The sequence below is a fragment of the Bufo bufo genome, chromosome 4 (genome assembly GCF_905171765.1).
Source record: "Bufo bufo chromosome 4, aBufBuf1.1, whole genome shotgun sequence".
In the NCBI taxonomy this organism is placed as follows: Eukaryota; Metazoa; Chordata; class Amphibia; order Anura; family Bufonidae; genus Bufo; species Bufo bufo.
The window spans coordinates 29,714,124-29,725,663 of NC_053392.1; the positions used below are offsets into that span (position 1 = coordinate 29,714,124).

An 11,540-nucleotide genomic window follows, 5' to 3' on the forward strand; every position below is an offset into this window, starting at 1 on the left:
ACTGAGAGAGACTGCCCTGTACAGAGAGAGACTGCCCCTGTACAGGGAGAGACTGCCCCTGTACAGAGAGAGACTGCCACTGTACAGAGAGAGACTGCCGCTGTACAGAGAGAGACTGCCCCTGTACAGGGAGAGACTGCCCCTGTACAGAGAGAGACTGCCCCCGTACAGAGAGAGACTGCCCCCGTACAGAGAGAGACTGCCCCTGTACAGAGAGAGACTGCCCCCGTACAGAGAGAGACTGCCCCTGTACAGAGAGAGAGACTGCCCCTGTACAGAGAGAGAGAGAGAGACTGCCCCTGTACAGAGAGAGAGAGAGAGAGAGACTGCCCCTGTACAGAGAGAGAGAGAGAGACTGCCCCTGTACAGAGAGAGAGAGAGACTGCCCCTGTACAGAGAGACTGCCCCTGTACAGAGAGAGACTGCCCCTGTACAGAGAGAGACTGCCCCCTGTACAGAGAGAGACTGCCCCTGTACAGAGAAAGACTGCCCCTGTACAGAGAGAAAGTGAGAGACTGCCCCTGCACAGAGAGAGAGAGAGAGAGACTGCCCCTGTACAGAGAGAGAGAGAGAGAGACTGCCCCTGTACAGAGAGACTGCCCCTGTACAGAGAGAGACTGCCCCCTGTACAGAGAGAGACTGCCCCTGTACAGAGAAAGACTGCCCCTGTACAGAGAGAAAGCGAGAGACTGCCCCTGCACAGAGAGAGACTGCCCCTGTACAGAGAGAGACTGCCCCCTGTACAGAGAGAGACTGCCCCTGTACAGAGAGAGACTGCCCCTGTACAGAGAGAGACTGCCCCCTGTACAGAGAGAAAGAGAAAGACTGCCCCTGCACAGAGAGAGACCGCCCCTGTACAGAGAGAGACTGCCCCCTGTACAGAGAGAGACTGCCCCCTGTACAGAGAGAAAGCGAGAGACTGCCCCTGCCCCTGCCCAGAGAAAGACTGCCCCTGTACAGAGAGAGAGACTCCCCCTGTACAGAGAGAGAGACTGCCCCTGTACAGAGAGAGAAGAGAGACTGCCTCTGTACAGAGAGAGAAGAGAGACTGCCACTGTACAGAGAGAGACTGCCCCTGTACACAGAGAGAGAGAGACTGCCCCTGTACAGAGAGAGAGAGAGAGAGTGCCCCTGTACAGTGAGAGAGAGACTGCCCCTGTACAGAGAGAGAGAGAGAGAGAGAGACTGCCCCTGTACAGAGAGAGACTGCCCCTGTACAGAGAGAGACTGACCCTGTACAGAGAGAGAGAGAGACTGCCCCTGTACAGAGAGAGACACTACCCCTGTACAGAGAGAGAGAGACTACCCCTGTACAGAGAGAGAGACTACCCCTGTACAGAGAGACTGGTATATATATATACTAGCAGAAGGACCCAGATTAGATTAGATACACGGCTCAGCAGACGGTATCACACAGGATAGGATTAGATACACAGCTCAGCAGATAGTGGGATGGGGTGCTGTAGAGGTCACTATAATGGGGGATACTGTCAATATCTTTTAACGACACACAAACCTTAAATTAAATACAGTTGCAAGAAAAAGTATGTGAACCCTTTGGAATGATATGGATTTCTGCACAAATTGGTCATAAAATGTGATCTGATCTTCATCTAAGTCACAACAATAGACAATCACAGTCTGCTTAACTAATAACACACAAAGAGTTAAATGCTACCATGTTTTTATTGAACACACCATGTAAACATTCACAGTGCAGGTGGAAAATGTATGTGAACCCTTGGATTTAATAAGTGGTTGAACTTCCTTTGGCAGCAATAACTTCAACCAAACGTTTCCTGTAGTTGCAGATCAGACGTGCACAACGGTCAGGAGTAATTCTTGACCATTCCTCTTTACAGAACTGTTTCAGTTCAGCAATATTCTTGGGATGTCTGGTGTGAATCGCTTTCTTGAGGTCATGCCACAGCATCTCAATCGGGTTGAGGTCAGGACTCTGACTGGGCCACTCCAGAAGGTGCAAAATGTCTTGATAAACTTGGGAATTCATTTTTCCTTTGATGATAGCAATCTGTCCAGGCCCTGACGCAGCAAAGCAGCCCCAAACCATGATGCCCCCACCACCATACTTCCCAGTTGGGATGAGGTTTTGATGTTGGTGTGCTGTGCCTCTTTTTCTCCACACATAGTGTTGTGTGTTTCTTCCAAACAACTAAACTTTGGTTTCATCTGTCCACGGAATATTTTGCCAGTACTGCTGCTGTGGAACATCCAGGTGCTCTTGTGCAAACTGTAAACGTGCCTCAATGTTTTTTCTGGACAGCAGTGGCTTCCTCTGTGGTATCCTCTCATGACATCCATTCTTGTTTAGTTTTTTACGTATCGTAGATTCGCTAACAGGGATGTTCGCATATGCCAGAGACATTTGTAAGTCTTTAGCTGACACTCTAGGATTCTTCTTCACCTCATTGAGCAGTCTGCGCTGTGCTCTTGTAGTCATCTTTACAGGACGGCCACTCCTAGGGAGAGTAGCAGCAGTTCTGAACTTTCTCCATTTACAGACAATTTGCCTTACCGTGGACTGATGAACAGCAAGGCTTTTGGAGATACTTTTATAACCCTTTCCAGCTTTATGCAAGTCAACAATTCTTAATCGTAGGTCTTCTGAGAGCTCTTTTGTGCGAGGCATCATTCACATTAGGCATTAGCAAACCCAGAACTGGTGTGTGTTTTTTATAGGGCAGGGCAGCTGTAACCAACACCTCCAATCTCATCTCATTGATCGGACTCCAGTTGGCTGACACCTCACTCCAATTAGCTCTTGGAAATATCATTAGTCTAGGGCAGTGATAGGCAAACTGCGGCTCTCCAGCTGTTGCAAAACTACAACTCCCACCATGCCCTGCTGTAGGCTGAAAGCTGTAGGCAGTCTTTGCATGCTGGGAGTTGCAGTTCTGCAACAGCTGGAGAGCCGCAGTTTGCCTATCACTGGTCTAGGGGTTCACATACTTTTTTCACCTGCACTGTGAATGTTTACATGGTGTGTTCAATAAAAACTTGGTAACATTTAATTCTTTGTGTGTTATTAGTTTAAGCAGACTGTGATTGTCTATTGTTGTGATTTAGATGAAGATCAGATCACATTTTATGACCAATTTGTGCAGAAATCCATATCATTCCAAAGGGTTCACATACTTTTTCTTGCAACTGTAGATGAAATATACCCGTGCGAAGCCGGGTTCTTCTGCTAGTCTCATATATATATAAAAACTCGTTTCTGTCTGGACGTCTGTCTGTTCTTTATGCACGACCAAACAACTGGACCGATCTTCACCAAATTTGGCACACAGGTACATCAGGTGTTCGGGAAGGTTTTAGACCGTGTTTCAGCTCTCTAGGACGTACAGTTCCTGAGATATTCCCCCAACTGTAACGGTCACGTACACACACACGGGGGAGGTTAGTGACCACTGCGCTCCACTCTCACCCCTGGCCCTGCCTACTTGCCTCACGAGTCCTGATGACAGGGGACAACTGGGCGGCAGTCCCTAACTTAGTATACGTGCGGGAAGGACAGACAAGACAAATAACGGATAGTGAACGGACCGGGTCAAAACCAAGAGGACAACGCAGTACAGAGGGATAAGCAAAGAAAGGTCAGGAGAAGCCGGGGTCATAAATACCAGGAGAGTCGAGAAGTACCAAAGGAGTCCGCAAAGAATAGTCAGATGGAAGCCGAGGTCAATATACCAGGAAGGATGCGCAGTACAGGAGGAGCAGGCAAAGGATTGTCAGGGAACAGGATCAGGTAAGTACACAAGTTTCCAACAACTGCCAGGAACCTAAATTAACAGGCAACCTGTGGCCAGCAGGCTGCCTGTATTTATAGTGGGGAGTGAGGGTCATGTGACGTGGCCAGCGTCACATGACCGACAGACCGACCAGTCGAGCACCGAGTGATCAGGAGCCTCCCAGCTAGCAAAGCCGCCCTGGGAACGAGGTCAAACACAGATCCTCGCTCCCGAAGCTAAGCAGCAGGTCTGCGGCCGATGGGAGACCGAGTGTTCCTTCGGCACCCCATTACACCAACAATGCTAATATGGCACAATCACATGACCTGCATTAGCCAATAGAAGCCTGCAGGTCATTCTCATATCCCAACTGCCATACACACGGTCACATGACCCTTATCAGCCAATACAAAATCGCAGGCCCTTAGTCTCCACATACACACAGTTTTACACCAGTTTCCATAACAACCCAGCCATTTTTCTTCACTGCTGTAGGTCACATTTAAAGGAGCAGGGCGCTGTAGATGACACTGTTAAGGGAGTGGAGTGCTGTGGAGGTCACAGTTAAGGGGATGGTCCGCTATGGGGGTCACAGTTAAGGGGCAGCGTGCTGTAAAGGTCACAGTTAGGCTACTTTCACACTTGCATTCAGAGCGGATCCGTCTGGTGTCTGCACAGACAGATCCGCTCCTATAATGCAGACGTTGGGATCCGTTCAGAACGAATCCGTCTGCATTATATTGTAGAAAAAATTCTAAGTGTGAAAGTTGTTCAGACGGATCCATCCAGACTTTACATTGAAAGTCAATGTGGGACGGATCCGTTTGAAAATTGAGCCATATTGTGTCAACTTCAAACGGATCCGTCCCCATTGACTTACATTGTAAGTCTGGACGGATCTGTTTGCCTCCGCACGGCCAGGCGGGTGTCCGCCTGCTGAGCGGAGCAGAGGCCAAACGCTGCCAGACTAATGCATTCTGAGCGGATCCGCATCCACTCAGAATGCATTGGGACAGTACGGATGCGTTCGGGGCCGCTTGTGAGAGCCTTCAAACGGAGCTCACAAGCGGACACCCGAACGCTAGTGTGAAAGTAGCCTTAAGGGGATGGTCCGCTATGGAGGTCACAGTTAAGGGGATGGTCCGCTATGGAGGTCACAGTTAAGGGGATGGTCCGCTATGGAGGTCACAGTTAAGGGGATGGTCCGCTATGGAGGTCACAGTTAGGCTACTTTCACACTTGCGTTCGGAGCGGATCCGTCTGATGTTTCATCAGACGGATCCGCTCCGATAATGCAGACGTTCGCATCCGTTCAGAACGGATGCGTCTGCATTAAAACTTCGAAAATTTTCTAAGTGTGAAAGTTGTCTGAGCGGATCCGTTCAGACTTTACATTGAAAGTCAATGGGGAACGGATCCGCTTGAAGATTGAGCCATATAGTGTCATCTTCAAGCGGATCCGTCCCCATTGACTTACATTGTAAGTCTGGACGGATCCGCTCGCCTCCGCACGGCCAGGCGGACACCCGAACGCTGCAAGCAGCGTTCAGGTGTCCGCTCACTGAGCGGAGCGGAGGCTGAGCGCTGGCAGGCGGATGCATTCTCAGTGGATCCGCCTCCACTGAGAATGCATTGGGGCCAGACGGATGCGTTCGGGGCCGCTCGTGAGCCCCTTCAAACGGTGCGCACGAGCGGACACCCGAACGCTAGTGTGAAAGTAGCCTTAAGGGGATGGTCCGCTATGGAGGTCACAGTTAAGGGGCAGAGTGCTGTAGAGGTCACAGTTAAAGAGGACCTTTCACCAGAGGAAAGCCTCTAAACTAACTATACAGAAGTGTAGAGCGGCGCCCAGGGATCCTGCTGCACTTACTGTTATCCCCGGGCGCCGCTCCGTTCGCCCGGTATAGCCTCCGGTATGTAAGAAGTTAGGCTCCACCCACTTGATCCTGCGGCGTCGTCTTCTCCTATGCTGTAGCGCTGGCCAATGGCAGCGCTCAGCTCATAGCCAGGCTATGAGCTGAGCGCTGCGATTGGCCAGCCCTACAGCATAGGAGAAGGAGACCACGGCAGGCTCAACTGGGTGGAGCCTAACTACTTAAATACCGGAGGCTATACCGGGCGAACGGAGCGGCGCCCGGGGATAACAGTAAGTGCAGCAGGATCCCTGGGCGCCGCTCTACACTTCTGTATAGTTAGTTTAGAGGCTTTCCTCTGGTGAAAGGTCCTCTTTAAGGGGATGGTCCGCTATGGAGGTCACAGTTAAGGGGCAGAGTGCTGTAGAGGTCACTGTTAAGGGGATGGTCCGCTATGGAGGTCACTGTTAAGGGGCAGAGTGCTGTAGAGGTCACTGTTAAGTGGATGGTCCGCTATGGAGGTCACAGTTAAGGGGCAGAGTGCTGTAGAGGTCACTGTTAAGGGGATGGTCCGCTATGGAGGTCACAGTTAAGGGGCAGAGTGCTGTAGAGGTCATTGTTAAGGGAGCGAGTTATTGTGGAAATCACATGGCATTTAATGAGGTATATGACAAATCAGGAGTCGCATGTGAAGACGTCTTTGCCTGTGTGAGGATGTGTGATGTGGAGGCAGGGGAATGTGCCATGATGTGTCCTGAGGAAGATATGTCTAGGTGGATGTATATGGCTACCGCTGTCAGGTTTGACAAGTTTGTCCTTAAGATTAGGTGCTATTTTGGAACTTGAAAGGATTGGATAGTAGGGTAGGCATTTTTTTGAAAAGGCCAATGTTTTTTGATAGTTTGTTGGATTTTTGGCATGAGGGGGTGGTACGTGTGGACAAAGACTTGCAGAGCATCAGTCTAATCCCAATTGCCAGGATGAGAATTACAACAAAAACTACTACTCCTCCCATCAGGATGGTCCTTGTACTGGATGTCAGGTGGCAAATCTGAAAGAGAAGATTAGACTGATGATGTCACCGGTTCTGGGGTGTGACTTGTGTATAGCACCGAGCTTTCTGACGGTTAGGCCCTATGTCTGGGGTATCCCTTGCCCCATATGAGGTTTTTACGATATATGTCCCTCTAAGGGTCCATTCACACGTCCGTAGTGCATTGCGGTCCGGAAGTTCGGGGCCGTGGCACGGAAATGCAGATGTGGACAGCACACTGTGTGCTGTCCCCATCCTTTCCGTCCTCATAGAGAATGAATGGGTCCGCACCGGTTCCGCAAAATTGCGGAACGGATGCGGACCCATTTGCTGACATGTGAATGGAGATTTATAGAGTAAGTAGTCGTGATGCCAGTTGCAGTTACGTAACTAGGACATGGAGTCCCCTTTAAGGATGGTGGTGTTGATACCCAGTGTAGGAAATTCAGAGTGGTGTAGGCGGGCCTACAATGTCCCTGAAAGTGTTGTATGCACATTACATGGTGCTCCTACCTGGATATCCTTGGATTCCAGACGTGGTTGTCCGCTGCAGTGCAAAAAGGGATGAATAACTTTGGTGACGGAGAAATAATTGAGTACAGACTTGTAGTAACGTTGAACACAGCTTTACTTGCCTAAACGATAATCCCAACAGTTTACAGACTTGGTCTTGGTTTTCAGCAGTTTTGGCATGGAGTTCAGTATATGCATGCCATGGCTGCCAGAGCATGTGTCTGCTCACTGTTTCCATCTCTCTGATTCTTCCCAGCAGGCACACCAAACTCAGTAGGTCTGCTCCATCATGGCAGCAGCATTGTCCCCCAAAATACCCTTCCACAATTTCTCCCCCCACCCAGACTTGCAGTACAGGAGGGAAGGGGTGCTGAAGGTTTTATCTTCTGCTGCTGTCTTGGCTTCTAGCCTGCAGCTGGTTCTTATAGAGTGAAGGAGCTGTAGTTATGTGACCATGATGTCAGGGCAGGTCCTTTACCTAACAAGGGAAACTGCACTGACGATGCAGGACTGGCATTATCAGCGCAGTTCTGTTACTGACAGACCGGCCCTCTAGAAGATGCCACACGGTGCTGCTGAACACATGGGCACTATCTCCACCCCTGCTGCACAAACATATCCCGGCGTGCAGCTGAACTTTATTTTTGCTTCTCCTCTTCATCATCTACATCCCTCCTACTAGAGCAGAAATCCTCAGCCCACTGCTTTGGGCTGGTATAACTGCAGGACCACCAAGGTCAGCTTATGCAGAAACCATTTAATACATAAAAAAAATATATAATTGCCCCAAAAATGAAGAGAATTCACAATCAGTTTTGATTTAAAATCTATGATTTTGTGGATACAGCTGCTATGTCATGTTATGGATCTCCATGGTAACAGACTACAAACCCGTGTAGTCAGACCATGCTCTCTGCCATCTATCCTATATGTATTCCTAATCTACTGAATGTATGTAGAATACAGATGGAAGGGAATATACCCGCAGGATCCGACTGCACAGTTTGTAGTCTGCTGTCATGGAGATAAATAGACTTACATAGGAGCTGTAGACAAAATGTTTTTGGGAGACAGTGTCATCTCTTCACCCTCTGGACGCTCGTACTCTCCATAGTAATATATACTTACAAGAAAAATAAAGTGAACCTCTTGGAATGGCTTGGATTTCTGCACTGATTACCAATTATTAGAGAATCACCATGTGTCTAATGACACACGAAGAGTTGGACCATTCACGTCTTTTATTGACCACATTGAGGAAACATTCTCAGTGCAGAGAGGAAAAGTAAGTGAACCCCTGTATTAATTACTTCCCCCATCAGCTAAATAGCAAAAGCCGTTCAGTGAAGGAGATGAAAATGGTACTTGATTTACATGTGATTTGCCCAATAAAAGGCACACAAAGCTTGGTTACTGACAAATCTGTTCTCAAGAAAGACAGGTCGGTGTGAAGCATCTCTTGATGCAAACAGCCTTCAGAAGACATGTCATAGGGATGCATGAGGCTGGAGAAAGGCTACAAAAGCTAAAGACCCGGGTGTACATCAATGTATGGTTACAGAAATTCTCTACAAATGGAGAGAATCCAGGACTGCAGCTACTCTCCCCAGGAGTGGGCGTCCTGATGAGATCAGTCCAAGAACACAACGGACAATCCTGAAAGAGGTGAGAAAGAACCCAAGGGTAACCACAGAAGACCCACAGAGGACTCTGCACACTGCAAAAACCTCTGTCCATGTGTCCACTAGGAGAAAAAAACCTTTCTTGCACCTGGATGTTATGAGCAGACACTAATAGGGCTAGACAAATAACGGTGGTATTGTGAATCAACACTTTACCAGGCGTGTATTATCTGTCTAAGGAAGAGAAAAATCAGGGCTCAGAGGGGCTCGAGGTAAAGCGCCGCTCCCTGGGATTCTTAAAATAAACAGATGTGATTTGTTTGGGCTCTTTCACACTTGCGTTATTGTCTTCCGGCATAGAGTTCCGTCGTCGGGACTCTATGCCGGAAGAATACTGAACAGGATTATCCTAATGCATTCTGAATGGAGAGTAATCCGTTCAGGATGCATCAGGATGTCTTCAGTTCCGGTACGGAACGTTTTTTGGCCGGAGAAAATACCGCAGCATGCTGCGCTTTTTGCTCCGGCCAAAAATCCTGAAGACTTGCCGCAAGGCCGGATCCGGGATCAATGCCCATTGAAAGGCATTGATCCGGATCCGGCCTTAAGCTAAACGTCGTTTCGGCGCATTGCCGGACCCGACGTTTAGCTTTTTCTGAATAGTTACCATGGCTACCGGGACGCTAAAGTCCTGACAGCCATGGTAAGTGTAGTGGGGAGCGGGGGAGCAGTATACTTACCGTCCGTGCGGCTCCCCGGGCGCTCCAGAGTGACGTCAGGGCGCCCCAAGCGCATGGATCACGTGATCACATGGATCACGTCATCCATGCGCATGGGGCGCTCTGACGTCATTCTGGAGCGCCCGGGGAGCCGCACGGACTGTAAGTATACCGCTCCCCCGCTCCCCGCTCCTACTATGGCAACCAGGACTTTAATAGCGTCCTGGGTGCCATAGTAACACTGAAAGCATTTGGAAGACGGTTCCGTCTTCAAATGCTTTCAGTACACTTGCGTTGTTACGGATCCGGCAGGCACCTCCGGCAACGGAAGTGCATGCCGGATCCCAACAACGCAAGTGTGAAAGAGGCCTAAGGCTACTTTCACACTAGCGTTTTTCTTTTCCGGCATAGAGTTCCATCCTAGGGGCTCAATACCGGAAAAGAACTGATCAGGCATATCCCCATGCATTCTGAATGGAGAGTAATCTGTTCAGGATGCATCAGGATGTCTTCAGTTCAGTCATTTTGACTGATCAGGCAAAAGAGAAAACCGTAGCATGCTACAGTTTTATCTCCGGCAAAAAAAATTGAAGACTCTCCTGAATGCCGGATCTGGCATTTTTTTTTGCATAGGAATGTATCGGAATGCCGGATCCGGCCTTTCGGTCTGCGCCTGCGCAGACCAAAAAGAATGTGAAAAAAGTAAATGCCGGATCCGTTTTGCCGGATGACACCTGAAAGACGGATCCGGCATTTCAATGCATTTTTAAGACTCATCATGATCCTGATCAGTCTTACTAATGCCATCAGTTGGCATACGTTTTGCCGGATCTCTCTGCTGCAAGTGTGAAAGTAGCCTAAGAAAAGGCAAGTCAGTACACCGTGTGTGTTTTCTATGCCCCTCAGTCGTGTGTAAGACGATGGATAATTGGTGTATGATACACTTATGAGCGAATGGAATGAAAACAGTCGTATAGCAGAAAAATAAAGTAGGTGAAGAGTTGTATAAGGACATGGACATTAATCTCCCGAACCTGTGGGATTAGATTAAAATGTACAGCAAAACCACTTGATGGCATAAAATCTGTTTCACGTCAAATAAAACCATAGGGTATGTTAAGTGGAAGGCTGGCCGAAGGTTAGCCTGGATCTGTGGGAGGAGCCAGTGCCTTTATAGACGGCACGGCTCACAGGGGAATCACGGCGGCGGGTCACGTGCATCGTCACTCCTGGGTCAGGTGATGTCCGTTACGAGCGCTCCACGAGACGGCGGCGGGTCACGTGCATCGTCACTTCTGGGTCAGGTGATGTCCGTTACGAGCGCTCCACGAGACGGCGGCGGGTCACGTGCATCGTCACTTCTGGGTCAGGTGATGTCCGTTACGAGCGCTCCACGAGACGGCGGCGGGTCACGTGCATCGTCACTTCTGGGTCAGGTGATGTCCGTTACGAGCGCTCCACGAGACGGCGGCGGGTCACGTGCATCGTCACTTCTGGGTCAGGTGATGTCCGTTACGAGCGCTCCACGAGACGGCGGCGGGTCACGTGCATCTTCACTCCTGGGTCAGGTGATGTCCGTTACGAGCGCTCCACGAGACGGAGGGTTTGCAGAAGCCGGGCTCTCCCACTTCTACTACAAGTGTTCTGGAGGATTTATGATCGCACCTTTTGGGTTTGTGGAGCTGGGTGTGGGAAGGTGAGGGAGGGAGGATCTATTTTGGAGGTATTTTCACAGGCATACGTTGTCTCATATTTCGTAGACTAGTTCCATACGTCATACGGTCAGTTTTCCACAATTCCTATTCTTATACTTTACCTGCCACGTCTGCAGGTACGTTAGACTGCAGTATTCGTTTATAATTCATCTGTCACGTCGCAGATTCAAACTCGGGCTCGCTTTTTCATACGTCAGTGGAAACGACTAACATACTTCGTGTCGGCCTTGTTGGCATTCGCATACATTCCAAACACGCTGCATGGTGGGGGGGGGGGGTAAGTCTGTCACCTTGTCTGCTTAGCACTTGGGCAGCAGGGCGCATGTAGCACAA

General features: G+C 49.5%; 1 long non-coding RNA gene across 1 annotated transcript; it reads right to left on the reverse strand.

Moving 5' to 3' along the window:
• Window positions 1–3,357: 3,357 nt before the first annotated feature.
• On the reverse strand, window positions 3,358–8,918 carry LOC120997102. Its single transcript, XR_005778087.1, has 3 exons — window positions 8,591–8,918; window positions 3,430–3,436; window positions 3,358–3,371 (listed from the first exon to the last, which is right to left on the reverse strand). It is a non-coding gene; the product is annotated as an uncharacterized LOC120997102 (long non-coding RNA).
• Between the last annotated feature and the right edge of the window lie 2,622 nt (window positions 8,919–11,540).